Raw genomic sequence first — 21457 nt, forward strand, 5'->3', positions numbered from 1 at the left:
TACCAAATCGAAACACCAAATATACTAATCGACCCTAATCTGGAATGCCTGAAAAAAGGCTTGCCTCAGCCCAGACCAATCCGCAGAACAGGAGGCCAATTGCCATTACCTCCCCCCTTCCTCTTAGAAAAAAACAGGTAAAAAACGTGAAAAACATAGGGAAAAAATCGGAAAACGGAAAAAAAATATGGAAATAGTAGTCGGTCCTTGTGTATATGTCAGTTCGGTGCTTGTCAGTTAGCTGGAACCCACACGATATATTGTATACGGAAGGTGCTTAAAAAACTAGTCAAACTGGTTTCTTTCAATAGAGAATTGGATTTCAAACCGTGGTTTGTCATTGTAATTACAATATTCAAACTATTATATTCGGGGGGGGGGGGGTTAGGGAGGAAATGGTACCTAGGTTATGTTAGATTACGTATTTAATATATGTTATGCTTTACCCCTCCCTCCTAATGTGCAAATATATAGCCAAAAATTGTTTCTAAACTATTATGTTTCATAATATTTTTTTTTATTCCATTAGCATTAACCAAACTTGACTTCTCGCGTGGGTTCCAGCTAATTGACAAGTACTGCCAGTTCAATATAGTTGTTTTATACGCTGGTTTTATTTTCCTGAAATTCTATTTGAATGATGTGTTACTAGAGTCTTCAGCAGTTCAATCTTCGAAACCAAAGTTGTTTCAAAAGTATTTTGCAACACAATTCGTCCAGAGGCAAACCTTTTTCTCTGGATTGTTAAAAATACACTAAGCCTACGTTTCATATTCGTATTGCGGTTACGAAAACTATATAGAAAAAAGCGAAAGTGAACATTTTTAACGGTAAAGAAATATAGATAAATACAGCCTCAACTCCGCACAGTCCATTTGGCAAGCATAATTAAGCCTGGTGTACGTAAAATTTAAAACAGGCCTGGAACCGATAAATAAAAGGAATGGCGAGCGTTTTCTTTCACCTCTGAATTTTATAGCTTTTACTCAAATTTGTATGAATATGTCGAGAAAAAAAAAGACCATTAGAGCCACAAGGTTTACGCCAATAGACATTGTTGAGTTGCATCTTTTATCCTAATATTTTTGTCGAAAATCCAACTAGATAAAGCTGTCAATTTCCCGGATATGTTACCTCAGACCTTAGTTCCTCCAGTGCCTTCGGAGGCACACGGGGCGTCGGTAAGTAGCCTCCAATCTTCCTTCGTGTGAGCCTGCATATATGTCTTCCCGCTCTGGGATGAGACTCGTCTGGAGGGCTCATCTGTCACGGTCATTTGTTCTACGGAGCGTGTTCTTTGGTCTTCCTCGGCAACGGGTGCCTTCCGGTTGCCAGTGGAGGAGCATTTTTGGAAGTCTGTGATCTGGCATGCGGAGGATGTGTCCATGGTATCGCCATCTACGTTGTCATACAACGGTTGCAATATCCGGATGGCCTGTGCGGGTACGGATCTCGTCATTGCTGACGAGGTCTCTCCAACTGATTGTAAGGATTCGGCGAAGACACTTATTCTTGAAGGCGGTAAGGCGTTTCTCCTGTTCCACGGTTAGCTCAAGGCATTCCATAGCGCAACTCAGGACAGACAGTACATCGCTCTGGAACAACCTGATTTTAAACTTCAGCGAGTATACGGTGGATTTCCAGATTGGTAGAAGTCTCTAAAATGATGCGTTGACCAAGGCTATCCTGGTAGGCCATTCTTTTTCAGAGTCGCCACTGGAAGTGACTGTACTCCCTAAGTACTTGAAATATGTCACCTGTTCGATACTCTCTCCTCTTAGTTGGATTCCCACGGGTGAACTATTTATTGAGAGCCCAACATCGTCCTCGAAGTCGACGTCCTGAAGAAGTTTCCCTGCAATCCGGATTCCATGCTCATTTATCTGTCTTAAGATGTATCTACAACTAGGACGAATTCGAAGTCCACGAAGAGTATATACAAGCGCTGTCTCCATTCGTTAGATTCCTCCAGCATGGTGCGTAGAGTAAAAATAAGATCGGCATAAGATCGGTTTGGTCAAAATTCATGCTATTCTTCACGTAAGTGAGGATCAAGGGCTGCTTGGAGTCTTCCTAATATTATCGTCATAAACAGCTTCGCAGGGATCGAGAAAAGATTGATTCCTCTATAGTTGCCGCATTCTTTCGAGTCTCCTTTCTTGAAGAGTTTGACTAAGGTTCCTGTTCTCCAGTCCTTGAGGAACTTTTTAGTTTGCCAAAGGAGCGAGAAGAAGGATAGCCAGATGACCAGGGTTCGATGCAGGCTAAGCTTTATCATTGCAGCTGAAATGCGGTGTCTACTAGGTTCCCTCTCATTCTTAAGTTTTTTAGCTGCTGAGAGTATCTCGTCGGCTGTCAGCTTTTCATCACTGATGTGAACAAAAGATATGTTAAGGACATACATTTTTTTGGCACATTAGACCTCAGGAGATAAGGAGTGAACTCTCTAATTTTCCATTCAACATGCTGATATCTTTTATTTTGATAAAAAAAAAACTCTCCCCCTAAGAAATAAGGTTCTGCTGAACAGAATCCTTTTTTGTTCCTTAATGCTCTTCTTGATGGTTGCACCATCCATGATTAATGCTAATAATACTGATGGAAATAGCTGTAGTAGCAATGATACAGGTAATAAAAAAATTGATGGTAACAAACTGTAAGCAAAGAGCGGTCCTTGTCAATGGAAACCGAAGCCCTAAAAAGCTGAATTTTAATGACAATATAAACATCAAAAGAATCTACTTTTTATGGTGATTCTAAGAATGCAAAACTTATTAGTGTCATGTTTACTGTTCAAGAGTTTTCAGTATAAGAAAACTTATGTAAATTCATAAAAGGAGGGGGAGAGCTATAGCATGAAATTAAACAAGTCTGGGAACACTAGAAAAAAAAGTTAATGTTGCTATTTACGGACATACGAACGATTTTATTTCTCCGAGGAAGCGTGGGCACATACGTGTGTGTTTGTTTTTCTTGCGATGATCACATCTAGCCGATGATCGTAGTTTGCAAGGAGAGGGTTCATTCGAATGGAAAGTTTACTTTTGAGAAACGATGAAATTTTGAGAAATGACGCTTTTGAGAAACGAAAGAGATAATGCCAGAGTGAAGTGAAAATATATTCTTATCAAACAGTTCGTGGTAACGACTTGTAAGTAAGGAGCGATGCGGCTCAATAGTAACCGAAACTGTAAGAAACCGTCTTGATAATAATAGATATATCGATCACGACCAGACATTAAATTTAAATAAAAAACAAGTGACGCAAGTACCGGAATTTTTCATGGAGAGAGAGCCGGATTTCCCGGTATTATTTAAAAACGGGCAGACATTAAATTAAAAAAAACAAGTTTTTTCAAATGAAAGTAAGGAGCACAATCGAAACTTAAAATGAACAGAAATTTTTACGTATATGAAAGGAGTCACTCCTTCCACAAGACCTTGCTCTTTACGATAAAATTTTGACTTTTTGTCCCAATTCTTTAAGAACGCTTTCTGAAACACAATGGCCTTTTATTTCGAACAAGGAGCTTTGTTTTAAAATTCTGAAAATAAAACTTCAGCGTAAAGAGCGTATATTTGTCATATACTTAATAATTTCTGTTCGTTTTAAATTTTGATGTTGCTCCTTACTTTCAGTTGAAAAAAGTCGATTTTTTAAATTTAATGTCTGTTCATTTTTAAATAATACCGGGAAATCCGGCTCCCTCTCCATGAAAAATTCCGGTACTTGTGTATTATACACCACCCACTCAAGTTTACGTTCTTTAAAACACGAGAACAAACTGGTTTCTTCTTTAGTTTCTTCGCTACAGTAGAAAAAAATTTGGGCTTATATTCACACATTAGGGGGGAGGGAAAGTATAGGTCGATGTAAAATGTGTTAGGTACAATTATTCTGCATATTATGAACTAAGAATTATTTTCTGACTTCAAACTGTCCAAGTACTTTACCCGCCTCTCCTTATGCGGAAATATATAGCCTAAATTATATATTTGTCATTTATTTTGTTACTTGTTTTTGTCTTGTCTCACGCTAAGCGGAAAGAAACTAACGAAGAAACCGGCTTGTTCACGAGTTTTGCACAGCGTAAACTTGAGTGAGTGGCACATAATACACAAGTACCGAAATTCCTTCCCCCTACGGCAAACAAAAAAACAAAACTCAAATAAAATTCTCAAATTTGGAAAGCCTTATTTTCCATGGAGGGAGGTGTTTTCCGTCGGGAGGTATATTTCACGGGGGGGGGGGGTATTGTCCGAGATGGTATTTTCCGGGGGTATTGTTTGGGAGGGTAAACACCGGAAAGGAAGGGCGGGGTAAACGCCTAGAACCTGTAAATGGATGTAAAGGAAGAGTTTGGATAAGACTTTTATTTTAGGTTGGGTTTACCTATAAGGTACCTCACGGTATGGACTCGGCTTCGTTACAGTTGTCTGCCGATCATGTAAACCGTTGTCCATAGTAACCAAAAGTTTAAAACTTGTAAACAAAAAACAAGAAAAAACTGTCGTATTGAGAACTTTTTTTATTTAAAAGTGTTTCAGGTAATTATAGCTATTTTGTAGATTCCAAACCATGAGTGAGTTTGTTTGAGCTGGTGTTGTAGACAAGTCTCGCACAATTGGCAAAGCAATAATGTTTCTTCTTTTTAAGTTTCAAGGTCGCTCCTTGCATCCGTAAAGAAAGCTCTTTTAATCAAACACTTCATGGTAACGTACTGTAAGTAAGGAGCGACCCGGCTCAATAAAAACCGAAACTATAAAAAACGGATTTTGTTACGAATAGATGCATCAAGAGAACCGTATTTTTATGCTGATTTTAAATATATAAGTTTCATCAAGTTTAGTCGTACCCATCAAAAGTTACGAGCCTGAGAAAATTTTCCTGATTTTCGAAAAAAGGAGAAACACCCCTAAGAGTCGAGTGATCTCAATGAAAATCACAACATCAGATTCAGCGTATCCTAGAACCGTACTGTAAAGGTTTCAAGCTCCTATCAGCAAAAATGTGGAATTTTGTATTTTTTGCCATGAGAGAGATCACGGATGCGTGTTTATTATCATTTTTTTTCCCAGTGGAAACGATCAGAAATTAAATTAAAAACAAGTTTTTTCAACTGAAAGTAAGGAGCAACATTAAAACTTAAAAACGAACAGAAATTATTACGCATATAAAGAGGGTTGTCCCCTCCTCATCACCCCGCTCTTTACAACACCTTGCTCAAAATCTCCTATATATATATATATATATATATATATATATATATATATATATATATATATATATATATATATATATATATATATATTCCGATATAAAATTTAATTCCATGTACGATTTTTGTAAGGTCACTAAATGATAGGCTCCGTGCTTAGTGATGATTCATCTTGTGATTCAAATCCTATCATAAATGCAATGACCTATAATTAACGGGAATATAAGGAAACGGTTCAGTTGATAGGGAACTGATGATGACTAAATATCAGTATTTTCAGCAATATCAGTAATATCAGTATGATAAACATCAGCATATTAAACTGACAATTCACATTCATTTGTATTTTTTCAGCAAAGTGCAAAATGTTAATATTATTTGATTTATTAAAGTTATGAAAGTAAAAACATTTATATTTTTTTCAGTAAAGTGCAAATTATGTTCTGGCATTGGGAAGGCTCAGGGGTTTTGAGCCCAACTCCCTTTATTTTTTACTCATTCTGAGTTTAAATTGGTTATTTAGTGCAATTTGTATTCCTTTTGGGTTTCATTTATTTATCGATGCTGATTTGTGGTAGTTTCACGCTTGATAGATTATTTGATATTATGTTTTGCTCATTGTTGGCTTAATGGGGTTCTTTACTTTTCCTTGAAAAACTTATTTTATGGAAAAAGTTTTTTCCAATTAATTTCTGTTTGTTTTATATTGACATAGTCTTTTCAGGGAAAAAGAAAATAATACTTTAAATCTTTTCCTTTTTTTAAGACTTTATAGTTTGGCCTGCTATTTGTATGCCGGAGAAAAATTTCAGTACTTTTTAACAACATACATCCTTTTAAAAATTGGACACAAATAGTAGTGTTTCATTTAGTTTCATACCTCAGTCGTTCTTGGGAATCCTGGGATACTGATGAGATGCCTTATTGGGAATTAGCATTAACGCAGTGCATTTTGATTTAATTTTAAGGCAACATTTAGTTTTTACACATAATGGGCAAATGGGAGGGTGGGCGTTGGAGGGGGACTAGTTGCCCTCCAATCACTTCTGAGTATTAAAAAGGCATTATTCCTTTCTATTTTCAATCGAATGAGCCCTTTCCGAAGTTCCTACGACAACTCCTTTGATACGAAGTGCCCTGGTCTAAAAAAAAAAAAAAAAATAATAATAATAATACATACCCAGATCGATCTTTACTATAAAAATGTCAAGCCTTCCAGTCACTTTCGACAATTAAAAAGGCCACTAGCCTTTTCAATTTCCAATCAAATGAGCCATTTTCAGTTTCTACGACAAAACTTTCTATAAACACCTTATATGCCCCCAGGGGGTAAATTACAACCCTTGCCCTGAGGGCATTGAGGGGGTTGTCATCCTCAAAGACCTAGTTTCCAGAACTTTCAACTATGTTAAACAAAACGCCTATCTCAAAATTGTGATTGGATGTGTCTGGGGAAATGGTTGGTGTGAGAGGGGGGTTAGTTGCCCTTCAATCACTTTCGACTATTAAAAAGGGGACTAACCCTTTCAATTTCCAATCAAATGAGCCCTTTTGAAGGTTCTACGACAAAACTTTCTATAAAATCCTTATATGCCCCCAGGGCATAAATTACAACCTTTGCCCTGAGGGTTGTGGGGGGGGGTGTCATCCTCAAAGACCTAATTTCCAGAACTTTCATCTACGTTGAACAAAATAAATATCTTAAAATTTTGATTGGATGTGTTTGGGAAAATGGTGGGCGTGAAAGGGGGATTAGTTGCTCTTCAATCACTTTCGCCATTAAAAAGGGCTTTACCCGTTTCAATTTCAAATCGAATGAGCCTTTTTTAAACTTTCTACGACAACTCTTTCTATAAAAACCTTATATGCCCCCAGGGCATAACCTACAACTCTTGCCCTGAGGGCTGTGAGGGGGGCTGTCCTCCACAAAGACATAATTTCAAGAACTTTCAACTACATAGAAAAAATGGCTATCTCAAAATTTTGATTTTATATGTTTGGGGAAATGGTGGGCATGAGAGGGGGATTATTTGCCCTCTAATGATTTTCGACTATTAAAAAGAGTACAAGCCATTTCAATTTCCAATCAAATAAGCCATTTTTGAAGTTTCTACTACAACGCTTTCTATAAAAACCTTATATACCCCCAGGGCATAGCTTACAACCCTTGCCCTGAGAAATGTGTGTGTGCGTGGGGGGGGGGGGTTGTCATCCTCAAAGACCTAATTTCCAGAAATTTCTACTACGTTGAACAAAATGACAATCTCGAAATTTCGATTGAATTTTTTTTGGGAAATGGTGCGCGTGAGAGGGGGGCTAGTTGCCCTCCAATAGCTTTTAACTATTAAAAAGGGCACTAGCCCTTTGAATTTCCAATTGAGTGAGCCATCTCTGAAGTTTCTAGACCAAGCTTTCTATAAAAACCTTATATGCCCTCAGGGCATAACTTACAACCCTTACCCTGAGGGGTGTGGGCTGTGGGTTGTTGGTGAGGGCTGTGGCTATCTCAAAATTTTGATTGGATGTGTTTTGGGAAATGGTGGGCGTGGAAGGGGTGTTAGTTGCCTTCCAATCCCTTTCGACTTTTAAAAAAGGCACTAGCCGTTCCAATTTCCAATCAAATGAGCCCTTTTCCAAGTTTCTACGACAACTCCTTCGGTACGAAGTGCCCTAGTATGGAAAAAGAAAACAAAAAAATAAATAATACGTTGTGCCAACATGGTTCTTTACTTAGGGAGCGCTATTGGGCTGCCTATGATAGTGTCATCAGGTAATTTATTTGAAAAGGTTTCGAGGCTCCTAAATAGGAAGCTCCTTTCTTTAGCTAGAGCAGTTTTTTTAGTTTATAACATTATGGGCATTAAAATGTGGAATCAGTAGTTTTATAATAATTACTGTCATTTTCCTAATAAAACATAAAACCATTTCTAATAGATGATCTTACTGAAGCTTTATGCGCGAGGACTTTGAATTTTATTTTGTCTCTTTTGTACTTTTTCATTCCTGAAGTTGGTTAATTAATTTTTTTTCTTATAATATTTGATCTCTGTTTTTCATTTTTTCTGTCCTTGTAGGCTACTCCACATTCTTGTTTTTGCTTTTTGTGTGTAATAAAATATACTACTGCTCCATAATCATTTTCTATCTTAATTAAATCAAAATTGATTTTTAGCACCAAATAAATTTTCTTAATTTTTTATTTCTAATTAGTCGCACGAATTGTATTAATAATAATTAATTGGAGTAACTCGGATTAACAGAAAATCGGAAATACTTGCGCTGTGGAAAGCGGTTTAAAAATCAGCATCTAAATTTTTTAGCCAAACAATCGCATTATAAATTGTTAAAACTGATAAGCTCGATTTTTGCTGTTATCTTGGCTAAAAATTATACATGCAAATATTTTCTGAGAGCCTAGGCTTACCTTTAAGATTAGGTTTTGTACAATATATAACAGATTTCCAATTACGTCCTATTAACGGGTGCAAATTGTCATATAGACAATTCTCGGTTGGCGGTATCCAGGGCGAAATTATCCCCTCCCTCTCCTAAAAAAAAAATTATATATCATGTGATTAATACAACCGTCGTTAAAAAAAAAATCTCAGCAGTGGCATCGCCCGCTCTGTCCACAGAGAACAATCAAGTGCTATTTTCTGCAAATAATAAGCAACATGACAACTAAATTGAAAAATTAACGGAAGTTAAATAAAATTTATCTTAGTAAAATATTGCTTCTAACCAAGCAAGTATATTGAGGAGGTGGGTATTCAAGCCTCCTATTGTTTCCTATATTTAACTATAATATTTTTCTTTCAATTTTCAATATTCTCCATAAATTTCGCATGCTTCTTTTGTGGTTCCATCTTGGTCTACTAAAATATTAACCCCTCTCCTAGAAATAAGAACCAACATACGTCCCTGCATCTGTTTGACGATTTTTTACTACTTGTCTGTTAAACGGGACACACCCAAGAAGTGAAGTTGGGTTAACCCTAATGAAATATAGCAAAACATGATGATAATATAGTACTTTAGAAACAAAGTTATGGAAACTACGACAGAGGATTATGGAAAGAAGGCCGCGCAGAACACATTATATTAAATACCTAACCCCTAACCACCTCTATATATTAAATATTTAATTGAAATATACCTACATCGTTGTTCTCTTACTCAAAATAAGCAAATCATAACCGATTCCGGATAGACAACTCGGTATTTGTCCGATCTTAGACAGAGTAATTCTCGGATGCTACCATTTCATCTAACCGTCACAAGCAATAAATGTCATTTCGTCGATAAGGAAAATCCGCCAGAACATTGACACGTCAGTACATCGACAGTCATAACATCGACACGACAGGACATCGACAGTCACAATCGCTACCCGTCAGAACGTCGATAGTCATAACATCGACACGTCATAACATCTAAAAATTTTTTAGATGCTATGACATGTCGATGTCATGACTGTCGACATTGTGACGGATTTTCGTTATGAAAAAACATTTATAAGTTTATATAATAGAAATAAGTATATAATAGTTTAGAAGCAAATTTCGGCTATATATTTGCACATCAGGGGGGTGAGGGCAAAGCATAGCATATATAAAAAACGTAACCTAACCTAGGTACCTTTCCCCCCTAAACCCCCAAAAATTAAAGTTTAAAAATTTTAGATGTTATGACTGTCGACGTTCTGACGGTTGGTGGTTCTGACGGATTTTCGTTATGAAAAAAAAATTTGATGTTATGACTGTCAACGTTCTGACGGGTATCGATTGTGACTGTCGATGAACTGACGTGTCGAAGTTGTGACTGTCGATGTTCTGACGGGTAGCGCTTGTAACTGTCGATGTCCTGACCGGTCGATGTTATGACTGTCGATGTCCTGTCGTGTCGATGTTATGTCTGTCGATGTACTAACGTGTCGATGTTATGACTGTCGATGTTCTGACGTGTCGATGTTCTGACGGATTTCTTGTCGATGTTCTGACGGATTTTGTCGATGTCCTGACGCCTTCCCGTAATTCTTTAGTGTGTTCCGTTTAACAGACAAGTCCAAAATTTTTCAGTTGTATGGGCTGGATGGTATTTATTTAAGTCCGTGCACTTAAAAAGCTTCTATTTAACAGTCAAGTGTTATCGTAGATAATGTTTTCTCAATCCAGGATTCGACGTTCTTTTACTTTAATTAAGTAAAAAAAAACATTTTTAACTGAAAGTAAGGAGCGACGTTAAAACTTAAAACGACCAGAAATTATTCCGCATATGAAAGGGGCTGTCCCCTCCTCAACGCCTCGCTCTTTACGCTAAAGTTTTTTATTGTTTAGAAAAATAGAGTTGTACGAAAGTCAAACTTTAGCGTAAAGAGCGAGGCATTGAGGAGGGAACAGCCCCTTTCATAAACGGAATAATTTCTGTTCGTTTTAAGTTTTAATGTCGCTCCTTACTTTCAGTTAAAAAAAAACTATGAACGTTTTTGAATTAATACAAGTTTTGATTTCGGCTCCCCGTAGATGAATAACTAAAACCAAATTTGCATCTTAATTTTATTTTTATTTGGTTAAATGGCTTTCTCGAACGTTGTTTAATTTTATTTACGAACGTTTTTATTAGTAATAAATATACATAATTTACGAATTAACTTACGTAACGAACTTCATATATTCATATATTTTTAATGCGCACATTAGGGGGTTCGCCCCCTAGTCAATACCTCGCTCTTTAGGCTAAAGTTCGAATTTTGTTCCAATTGTATACAAATGACCCCTTAATCACAAAGGCTGTTAATTAGAATAAATAGCTCTTATGAAAGTGCTAAAAATCTTTGGCTTAAAGAGCGAGGTATTGACTAGGGGGGGAACCCAGATCATATACGCAATAATTTCTGTTCGTTTTAAGTTTAATGTTGCTCCTTGCTTTCAGCTGAAAAACTTTTTTTTTATTTAATTTCTGATCTTTTTTCAAATAATGCTGGGAAATCCGGCGTCCTCTTCATAGCAATGTCCCTTCCCACATGAAAACTTCCTCCATGTAAAGATCTCCCCACATAACCCACGACCCCCCCCCACAACCAGAAAAAATCCCCCCTGAAAACGTCTGTATACTTCCCAATAACAAATACTATATGTTAACATTTGGTAAAGTTCATAACTTTCAGCCCTCCCTCGGGGACTTTGGGGGATTAAGTCATCCTAAAAGACAAATTTATCATATTTTAGACCATGCTGAACAAAATGGCTATCTCAAAATTTTGATCGGGGGACTTTGGGAAAAAATGAGCGTGGGAGGGGGCCTAGTTGCCCTCCATATTTTTGGTCACTTAAAAAGGACATTAGAACTTTTAGTTTCTGTTCCAATGAGCCTTCCCACATAATTCTAGGACCACTGGGTCAATACTATCATGCCCTGAAAAAAACACAACAAAACAAAATAAAAATAAATAAACAGGCATCCGTGATCTTTCTTCTGCCAAAAAATACAAAATTCCACATTTTTGCAGATAGGAGCTTGAAACCTCTACAGTAGAGTTCTCTGATACGCTGAATCTGATGGTGGGATTTTCATTCAGATTCTGTAATTTTTAGGAAGCCTTTCCCCATTTTTTCGAAAATCAGCCAAATTTTCTCTGGCGCGTAACTTTTGATGGGTAGGAATAAACTTGATGAATATCAACATTAAAATCTGGTTCTTTTGGTGTATCTATTGGTATCAAAATCTCGTTTTTTAGAGTTCCGCTTACTATTGAGCCGGGTCACTCCTTACTTACCAACATAATTCTAGGACCACTGGGTCAATACGATCACCCCTGGAAAAAAATAAAAATAAAAATAAATAAACACGCATCCGTGATCTTTCTTCTGGCAAAAAAAAAAAATACGAAATTCCACATTTTTGCAGACAGGAGCTTGAAACCTCTAGAATAGGGTTCTCTGAAACGCTGAATCCGATGGTGTGATTTTCATTAAGGTTCTGTACTTTTTAGGAGGCCTTTCCCCCTTTTTTCGAAAATCAGCCAAATTTTCTCAGGCGCGAAACTTTTGATGGGTAGGAGTAAAATTGATGAAATTTATATATTTGAAATCAACATTAAAATCTGATTCTTTTGATATATCTATTGGTATCAAAATCCCGTTTTTTAGAGTTTCGGTTACTATTGAGCTGGGTCGCTCACTTACTTACAGTTCGTTACCACGAACTGTTTGATCATATTTTTTGTTTATTTTCTACATCAAGAAATCTATTGTCGTCCGTAAAATCCTTATTTTGACTTTAGAGTCATTCTGCTTAGAATATTAATTGTTTTTCTGTTTTCATAACTATTTGAAACGATTACATCCTTGGCTGATTTACGTAAATGCTCAATATGTAAAACTAGGTGACTTATATACAAGTCAATAGCATCATAACAAGGCCTTTACCTATTTCCCAACTGTGCTTCATGATTAAACTTCCAATTTCGAGTCTCATGAATTACTGAATGAACCATTTTAAATAAACTAGAGAACCATATAATATACTATCAGTAGGACTATATCCGGGATTTCGTTGGGGGGGGGGGTGTACAAAATAAACCTTGGATATATATCACACATTTTACATGTATTGCACGTATTTTTGCTTCTCCTGTGTGGGCCAGATAACTAGTGTGTGTGTGTAGGAGGGGGGGGGGTCAGACCGGTTAGCCCCCCTAGGTAAGGCCATGAACAGCAGCATTAGAAATTAAAAAAAATACAGTGGGACAATTAAAATTGTTACTATAGAGTGATTTAAACTTGACATTTACGCAAAATGGGCTTTCTGGCTCGGCTCTGTTTGACGTCCATATCCAAAGAGAATACATAACCAATATTTTTTTTTTGGGGGGGGGAGGATCATTTTTTTTTCTCCATTGGTATTTCCCCCCAAATCCATTCTTAGTGCACTTTTCGACCTTCAGGGGGGGGAGGAGGCACGTGCTTCCGAAACCACCCCTGGATCTGATCTGCCCCTGCCCAGATCTCAAGATGTTTACCATTTCGGTAATAAATGTTCCTGTAATTTACCTGTCTTCTTCTTTTTTAAATCCGAATACCATTTCGATTTTTCCTTATGGGTTCCCTAATAAGAGTAGCAGATAAACTTAAAAAACAAAATAATCGTTTTGACATATTTTTATATTTTAATTGATATTATCGTAACTTCTGTTCACCACCTTGGTTGGTTTGACATCTTTTCACTGGATTATACAACTTTAAAAATCTCTGGTAAATGTGAACCAACATATTTAAAATGAGAGATGCATGTTAGTCTCATTTTTTTTGTTAAGAAAATTTCTTATTTTTTTACGTCAAAGAAATACGTCAAACCTCAAACGTTAGGTTTGTTATGGTAAATATTGGAAACTGATTTAATAATTTTCATACAGGACTTTGACGTATATCTCAACCAGTCATTAAATGAAATCCATTGGGGGAAAGGTAACTGAACTCACAAAATATGAGTAAATGTAGGAAGAAAGCAAATGTATCACTACCGACATAGAAATGACAGTCATGTCAATTAGGATGGTAAAACATCTTAGAATGATCAATTAATATTTTTATAGTATCTTTTTAAAAATATATCTGCTTCTCTTATCGGGGACTTCCAACTAAAGAATAAAATAAGTGGCAAAACTTTTCTAGTTTTGCTGCTTAGAATTCTGTTTTGTCGCTATTTATATTTTGCTATATTGCAATATATTTTGCTAAATTTGCTAAAATTTTCAATTTTTTCCTTGCCGAGTTATTTTAAATGTTGTATTTTTTCATTTTCCCACCTAAAAATAGTTTTAAGAGCTGAAATAAAAAAAAACTCACTTTGAAAAGATTTTTGCCCGAAAAATTGCTAGAAATCACTAAAGAAGAAAACATCATTAGGGGGGATAATCGTTGAATTTAATGATGAATCACAGTGGTGGCAACCCCTGCCCTTGATCCATGTCATGTTGAAATAGAATCTTGAAAACTATCTTTAGCGGCGAAATTTCTGGCTCTTCAGGATCCCGCTTAACACAGGTTTTATGTAAACCCAATTAGGCCATTCTGTTTCAGGGTTGATACTGATTTCTGAAATTTTAAGAAGTAGGCGTACTGAAAGGAAAAGTGAACATGAAACAGTAATATTATTGCGAAAACTTGAGTCCCAAGCCGGCAAAAGCAACCGGTAGCAACCCTTTATTTGTTCAAGCAGTTATTTAGCAACTTTTAAACAATTAAAAGCGGGTATGGCACTTTCACTCACAGTTGTCAAGGCCATATCAAAATGGGGGAGTTGAACCCCTCCCCGCTCTCCTCCTAAATGTTTGTCTGACTCTTAAAAACGTAACAAAATACATATAAATTAATTTTGTGGAATTTTAAAGTTTTTTTGTAAGCCCCCTGCCCAAAATTATACCCCCCTCTGAACAAAAATCCTGGATACTCCCTGACAGGTATATATGACTTCTTGTTTCCATCCCTCAGTTTTCAGTTCTAAGAGTGTGCATCTCTGCCCTCGATCATCGTTGATCGAATGAGCAGTCTCACTTTTTTTTCTTCTTTTTTTCTGAGATCAGGAAAGATCTCATAAAAAAGATTTCTTTCGGTAAGATATTTTACACATTGAAAGAGTACATACGTTATTTTGAAGATCAATACTGTTTTTGGGGATAGTATAAGCCTTCTATTTCAGGATCCTCACCTAATGGATTAGTTACGACAAAGACCGTGTCCAGGATTTTTTTTGGAGGGGGGGGGGGAGCAAAAGTTTTGTGTGGGGGTTACCAAAAAATTAAGAAAAAAGAGTCTTAAATAAAGTCTTCTTTACCTGGAGTTTTAAGACCAATTTGTGAACCGGAGGAATATTTTTAGTTCTTTAGGAGAAATAGTTTTTCATCTGCATCCCTACGAACAATTTACGAGGCAAATAATTTTTTTTTTGGGGGGGGGGGGGTTGGATCAGACCTGGTAAGCCACCGCCCTGGATATGGCCCTTGTCTTTCAATAAATAAACCTTTCCCTTGCTAAGGACATTGTCCAAATCCGTAAACTGAGATAGAAATACTTATGCCCCAGGAACTTATACTCTACAAATAAAAACAATAATGGTGTCTTGTTGGATAATTTCAGTTCGTAATAAAGCAGCACAATCTAAACATTAAAAGATTAAAATTAATAATGTTCGGCTAAATTCTATTCAATCTTAATTCAAAAATAATGGAAAACAAATATTTTATTCCTCCTGTAAAATTTAAGCCATGTAAAATGATTACCTCAACATTGAATAACATTTATTATCGATATTTTTTTAGTTTAACCTTGCCACCATTTTATATAATTTTTTCATTTTTTTTTCAATATTTTTCATCCCACTTGTTGTGGCCTCTTTCAATAAATCAATCTGTTCTTGCTAAGGACATTGTCCAAATCCATACGCTGAGATAGAGCATACCCATGCTCCAGGAACGTATATGTTAAATATTAAAACAAAAACGGTGTCTCATTGGATAATTTCAGTTCGAAATAAAGAAGCACAATCTAAACATTAAAGGATTAAAATTAATAATGTTCGGCTAAATTCCATTCAATCTTAATTAAGAAATAATGGAAAACAAATATTTTATTCCTCCTGCAAAATTTAAGCCATGTAAAATAATTACCTCAACATTGAATAACATTTATTATCGATATTTTTTTAGTTTAACCTTGCCACCATTTTATATAATTTTCTCATTTTTTTCAATATTTTTCATCCCCCTTGTTGTGGCCTCTTTCAATAAATCAATCTTCCCTTGCTAAGGACATTGTCCAAATCCGTAAGCTGAGATAGAGCATACCCATGCTCCAGGAACGTATATTTTAAATATTAAAACAAAAATGGTGTCTCATTAGATAATTTCAGTTCGAAATAAAGAAGCACAATCTAAACATTAAAAGACTAGAATTAATAATGTTCGGCTAAATTCTATTCAATCTTAATTAAAAAAATGGAAAACAAATATTTTATTCCTCCTGCAAAATTTAAGCCATGTAAAATGATTACCTCAACATTGAATAACATTTATTATCGATATTTTTTTAGTTTAACCTTGCCACCATTTTATATAATTTTCTCATTTTTTTCAATATTTTTCATCCCCCTTGTTGTGGCCTCTTTCAATAAATAAATCTTCCCTTGCTAAGGACATTGTCCAAATCCGTAAGCTGAGATAGAGCATACCCATGCTCCAGGAACGTATATTTTAAATATTAAAACAAAAAAGGTGTCTCATTGGATAATTTCAGTTCGAAATAAAGAAGCACAATCTAAACATTAAAAGACTAGAATTAATAATGTTCGGCTAAATTCTATTCAATCTTAATTAAAAAATAATGGAAAACAAATAGTTTATTCCTCCTGCAAAATTTAAGCCATGTAAAATAATTACCTCAACATTGAATAACATTTATTATCGATATTTTTTTAGTTTAACCTTGCCACCATTTTATATAATTTTCTCATTTTTTTCAATATTTTTCATCCCCCTTGTTGTGGCCTCTTTCAATAAATCAATCTTCCCTTGCTAAGGACATTGTCCAAATCCGTAAGCTGAGATAGAGCATACCCATGCTCCAGGAACGTATATTTTAAATATTAAAACAAAAATGGTGTCTCATTAGATAATTTCAGTTCGAAATAAAGAAGCACAATCTAAACATTAAAAGACTAGAATTAATAATGTTCGGCTAAATTCTATTCAATCTTAATTAAAAAATAATGGAAAACAAATATTTTATTCCTCCTGCAAAATTTAAGCCATGTAAAATAATTACCTCAACATTGAATAACATTTATTATCGATATTTTTTTAGTTTAACCTTGCCACCATTTTATATAATTTTCTCATTTTTTTTCAATATTTTTCATCCCCCTTGTTGTGGCCTCTTTCAATAAATCAATCTTCCCTTGCTAAGGACATTGTCCAAATCCGTAAGCTGAGATAGAACATACCCATGCTCCAGGAACCTATATTTTAAATATTAAAACAAAAATGGTGTCTCATTAGATAATTTCAGTTCGAAATAAAGAAGCACAATCTAAACATTAAAAGACTAGAATTAATAATGTTCGGCTAAATTCTATTCAATCTTAATTAAAAAATAATGGAAAACAAATATTTTATTCCTCCTGCAAAATTTAAGCCATGTAAAATAATTACCTCAACATTGAATAACATTTATTATCGATATTTTTTTAGTTTAACCTTGCCACCATTTTATATAATTTTCTCATTTTTTTCAATATTTTTCATCCCCCTTGTTGTGGCCTCTTTCAATAAATCAATCTTCCCTTGCTAAGGACATTGTCCAAATCCGTAAGCTGAGATAGAACATACCCATGCTCCAGGAACGTATATTTTAAATATTAAAACAAAAATGGTGTCTCATTAGATAATTTCAGTTCGAAATAAAGAAGCACAATCTAAACATTAAAAGACTAGAATTAATAATGTTCGGCTAAATTCTATTCAATCTTAATTAAAAAAATGGAAAACAAATATTTTATTCCTCCTGCAAAATTTAAGCCGTGTAAAATGATTACCTCGACATTGAAAAACATTTATTATCGATTTTTTTTTTAGTTTAACCTTGCCACTATTTTATATAATTGTTCTCATTTTTTTCAATATTTTTCATCCCCCTTGTTGTGGCCTCTTTCAATAAATCAATCTTCCCTTGCTAAGGACATTGTCCAAATCCGTAAGCTGAGATAGAGCATACCCATGCTCCAGGAACGTATATTTTAAATATTAAAACAAAAAAGGTGTCTCATTGGATAATTTCAGTTCGAAATAAAGAAGCACAATCTAAACATTAAAAGACTAGAATTAATAATGTTCGGCTAAATTCTATTCAATCTTAATTAAAAAATAATGGAAAACAAATAGTTTATTCCTCCTGCAAAATTTAAGCCATGTAAAATGATTACCTCAACATTGAATAACATTTATTGTCGATATTTTATTCCTCCTGCAAAATTTAAGCCATGTAAAATTATTACCTCAACATTGAATAACATTTATTATCGATATTTTTTTAGTTTAACCTTGCCACCATTTTATATAATTGTTCTCATTTTTTTCAATATTTTTCATCCCCCTTGTTGTGGCCTCTTTCAATAAATCAATCTTTCCTTGCTAAGGACATTGTCCAAATCCGTAAGCTGAGATAGAACATACCCATGCTCCAGGAACCTATATTTTAAATATTAAAACAAAAATGGTGTCTCATTGGATAATTTCAGTTCGAAATAAAGAAGTATAACCTAAACATTGAAAAGCTAAAACTACTAATGTTGGCTAAATTCTATATAACCCAAAACAATATCATAGGAAACAAATATTTTATTCCTCCAGCAAAATTTAAACCGTGTAAGATGAATACCTTGCCATGGAAATTTTTACATTATAGATAAATTTTAGTTTAATCTTGCCATCATTTTATACTATTCTCTTATTTTTTATTCATCCTCCTCCCTTCCCTCGGCATGCATTCTCCCAGAAATAAACTCTATACATATAACTATAGTATGAAATACTTATAACTGCACACATAACTATTTCCTTTAATAACCTAATAACAACGTCAAGGAACTTATGAAAATACCCTTATTTTTTTTATTTTTTTTTTATTTCTTTTTGTTGCGTGATTGTTCGGTTAATTGTCAACTTTAGGGATTGAAACTAAATATCCCTATTTAAGTCTTCCCAGGGTAGATTTGCTAATGATATTAGTTTGTTGCTATGTATACTCCGGCAATTTAGCAGAAAATAGACAAAACGTACTTGAAAAGTATAAATTTCCTGATTAAACCAAGAAATGACGCAACATTGCGTGTCTGCTGATCAATGTCATTACTTTCGCTTCGTTCGAACGTGCAATTTCTCGCTCGGTAAATCACTATGTAAGAATGCTGGGTAATTTGCAGCCCCCCCCTGTTAATATTATTTCTATATTGTAAATATAAATGAATATTTACATATGTAAATAATGTTGTACTATTATAATAAATTATATATAATAATAATGCCGTATCCAGGATTTTTTCGGGGGGGGGGGGGGGAAGGAGGAGTACAAAGTTTTTTTTCGTTGAGGGGATGGTTACAAAAAAAAACACATAAAAAATTGGGTACTCGTATGATAAATGCCCTACCGTTGAAGTTGTTCATTCATTGACGTATTATAGAACAGTTTTTTGTTTCATTGGTTTCTTTCAGCTTGGCGTGAGACAAGACAAATAGAAGTGACAGAGTTTTTATCTTACTTTGGTATATTTCATTAGAATGGAGCTACAGAGAAATATATTAGAAGAACATTAATTAGGTAGGGCGCATATCATGCAAGCATCAAAATTTGTTTATATTCATTTTTGTTTCGTTTTTACGAGTCATACAATTTTTTTTTTTTGGGGGGGGGGGTTCAAACCCACTGGATACGGCCTTGATTATAATACTATAAGCAATTTTTACTGTCAAACAGTTCGTGGTAACGAACTGTAAGTAAGGAGCGACCCGGCTTAATAGTAACCAAAGCTCTAAAAAACGGAATTTTGATACCAAAAGATACATGAAAAGAATCAAATTTTTATGCTGGTTTCAAATATACAAGTTTCATCAAGTTTAGTCTTACCCGTCAAAAGTTACGCGCCTGAGATAATTTGCCTTATTTTTGAAAAAAGAGGGAAACACCCCCTAAAAGTCATAGAACTTTAGCGAAAATCACACCGTCAAGTTCAGCGTATCAGATAACCCTACTTTAGAAGTTTCAAGCTCCTATCTGCAAAAATGTAGAATTTTGCATTTTGCCAGAAGAAAGATCACGGATGCGTGTTTGTTTTTGTTTATTTATTTTTTCCCCAGGGGTGATCGTATCGATCCGATAGTCCTAGAATATCATGACAGGCTAGTTTAAACGGAAGTTAAAAGTTCTAGTTCCCTTTTTTAAGTGACAAAAAAAATGGAGGGTAACTAGGTCCCTTCCCACGCTCATTTTTTCCCAGTCACCCAATCCAAATTTTGAGATAGCCATTTTGTTCAGCATGATCGAAAAATACAACAACTGTGTCTTTGAGGATGACTTAATCCCCCACAGTCCCCGGGGGGAAGGTCTGCAAGTTATGAGTTTTGCCCAATGTTTACATATAGTATTGGTTATTGGGAAGTATACAGAAGTTTTAAGGGGGGATTTTTTCTGGTAGTTGGGGGGGGGGGGGGTCGGGGGTTCTGTGGGAGGATCTTTCTACGGATGAAGTTTTCATGGGGGAAGGAGCATTGCTATGAAGGGGGTGCCGGATTTCTTAGCATTTTTTAAAAAAACGATCAGAAATTAAACAAAAAAAAATTTCAACTGAAAGTAAGGAGCAACATCAAAACTTAAACGAACAGAAATTATTACGTAAATGATTGGGTTCGCCCCTAGTCATTACCTCGCTCTTTACGCTAAAGTTTTTTTGTACTTTTATTCTTAAAGAATTGGAACACAATTTGAACTTTAGCGTAACGAGCGAGGTATTGACTGGGGACAAACCCCCTAATAGACGTAATGAAAATATACGATTATAGAAGTTCGTTAGGCAAGTTAATTCGTAAGTTACGTCAGATCAAAATTTCGAGAAAGCCATTTAGCCAAAAAAAAGTAAAATTAATATGCAGGCTTCGTTTTAATTATTCATGTACGGTGAGCCAACATCAAAGCTGCATTAATTCAAAAACATTCAGAAATTAAATAAAAAAAACGAGTTTTTTTTTCATTTAATTATAAATAAAACTTAACAATATTATATTTAAAATAAAAATAATATTGTTCATAATGAATGAAGTAGCGAAATCGTTCAAATGAAGCTTTCAAATTAGCGTCGGTAAAGCCCCTTTCACACACGCGTTTAGCTAAACCAATTTCTAGCCATTATAACTTTGGACCAATCAGAACTGCTTTTAAAGTTAAAAGCAAATTATCATTTGTTGAAAACGGTTACGCTCAGACCAGTCAGGTACAGTGGCGTAATTAATCAAAATCCTGGCGGGTGGGGTCAAAGTTGGTGCCAATTTTTCCGAATCAAGTAAAATGACAGAGAAAAGGGAAAATTGAACCATATACTACCATAAGGGTAAAGATATACTAAAGAAAACTGACCTGTTTCTCTGGATGCTTGAATTTATGCAAGCTTATCTTAGTTTTGACAAGTTTTTTTGC

The 21457-nt window shown here is 35.0% G+C and overlaps 1 protein-coding gene across 1 annotated transcript in view; it reads left to right on the forward strand.

Annotated features, from left to right (window-relative positions):
• LOC148956107 (6-phosphofructo-2-kinase/fructose-2,6-bisphosphatase-like) overlaps nt 1-21457 on the forward strand; it is a 121768-nt gene that overhangs the window by 52432 nt on the left and 47879 nt on the right. The window lies entirely within an intron of this gene.

The sequence above is a fragment of the Artemia sp. Qi Xiang Cuo genome, chromosome 1 (genome assembly GCF_049724085.1).
Source record: "Artemia sp. Qi Xiang Cuo chromosome 1, ASM4972408v1, whole genome shotgun sequence".
Classification (NCBI taxonomy): domain Eukaryota; kingdom Metazoa; phylum Arthropoda; class Branchiopoda; order Anostraca; family Artemiidae; genus Artemia; species Artemia sp. Qi Xiang Cuo.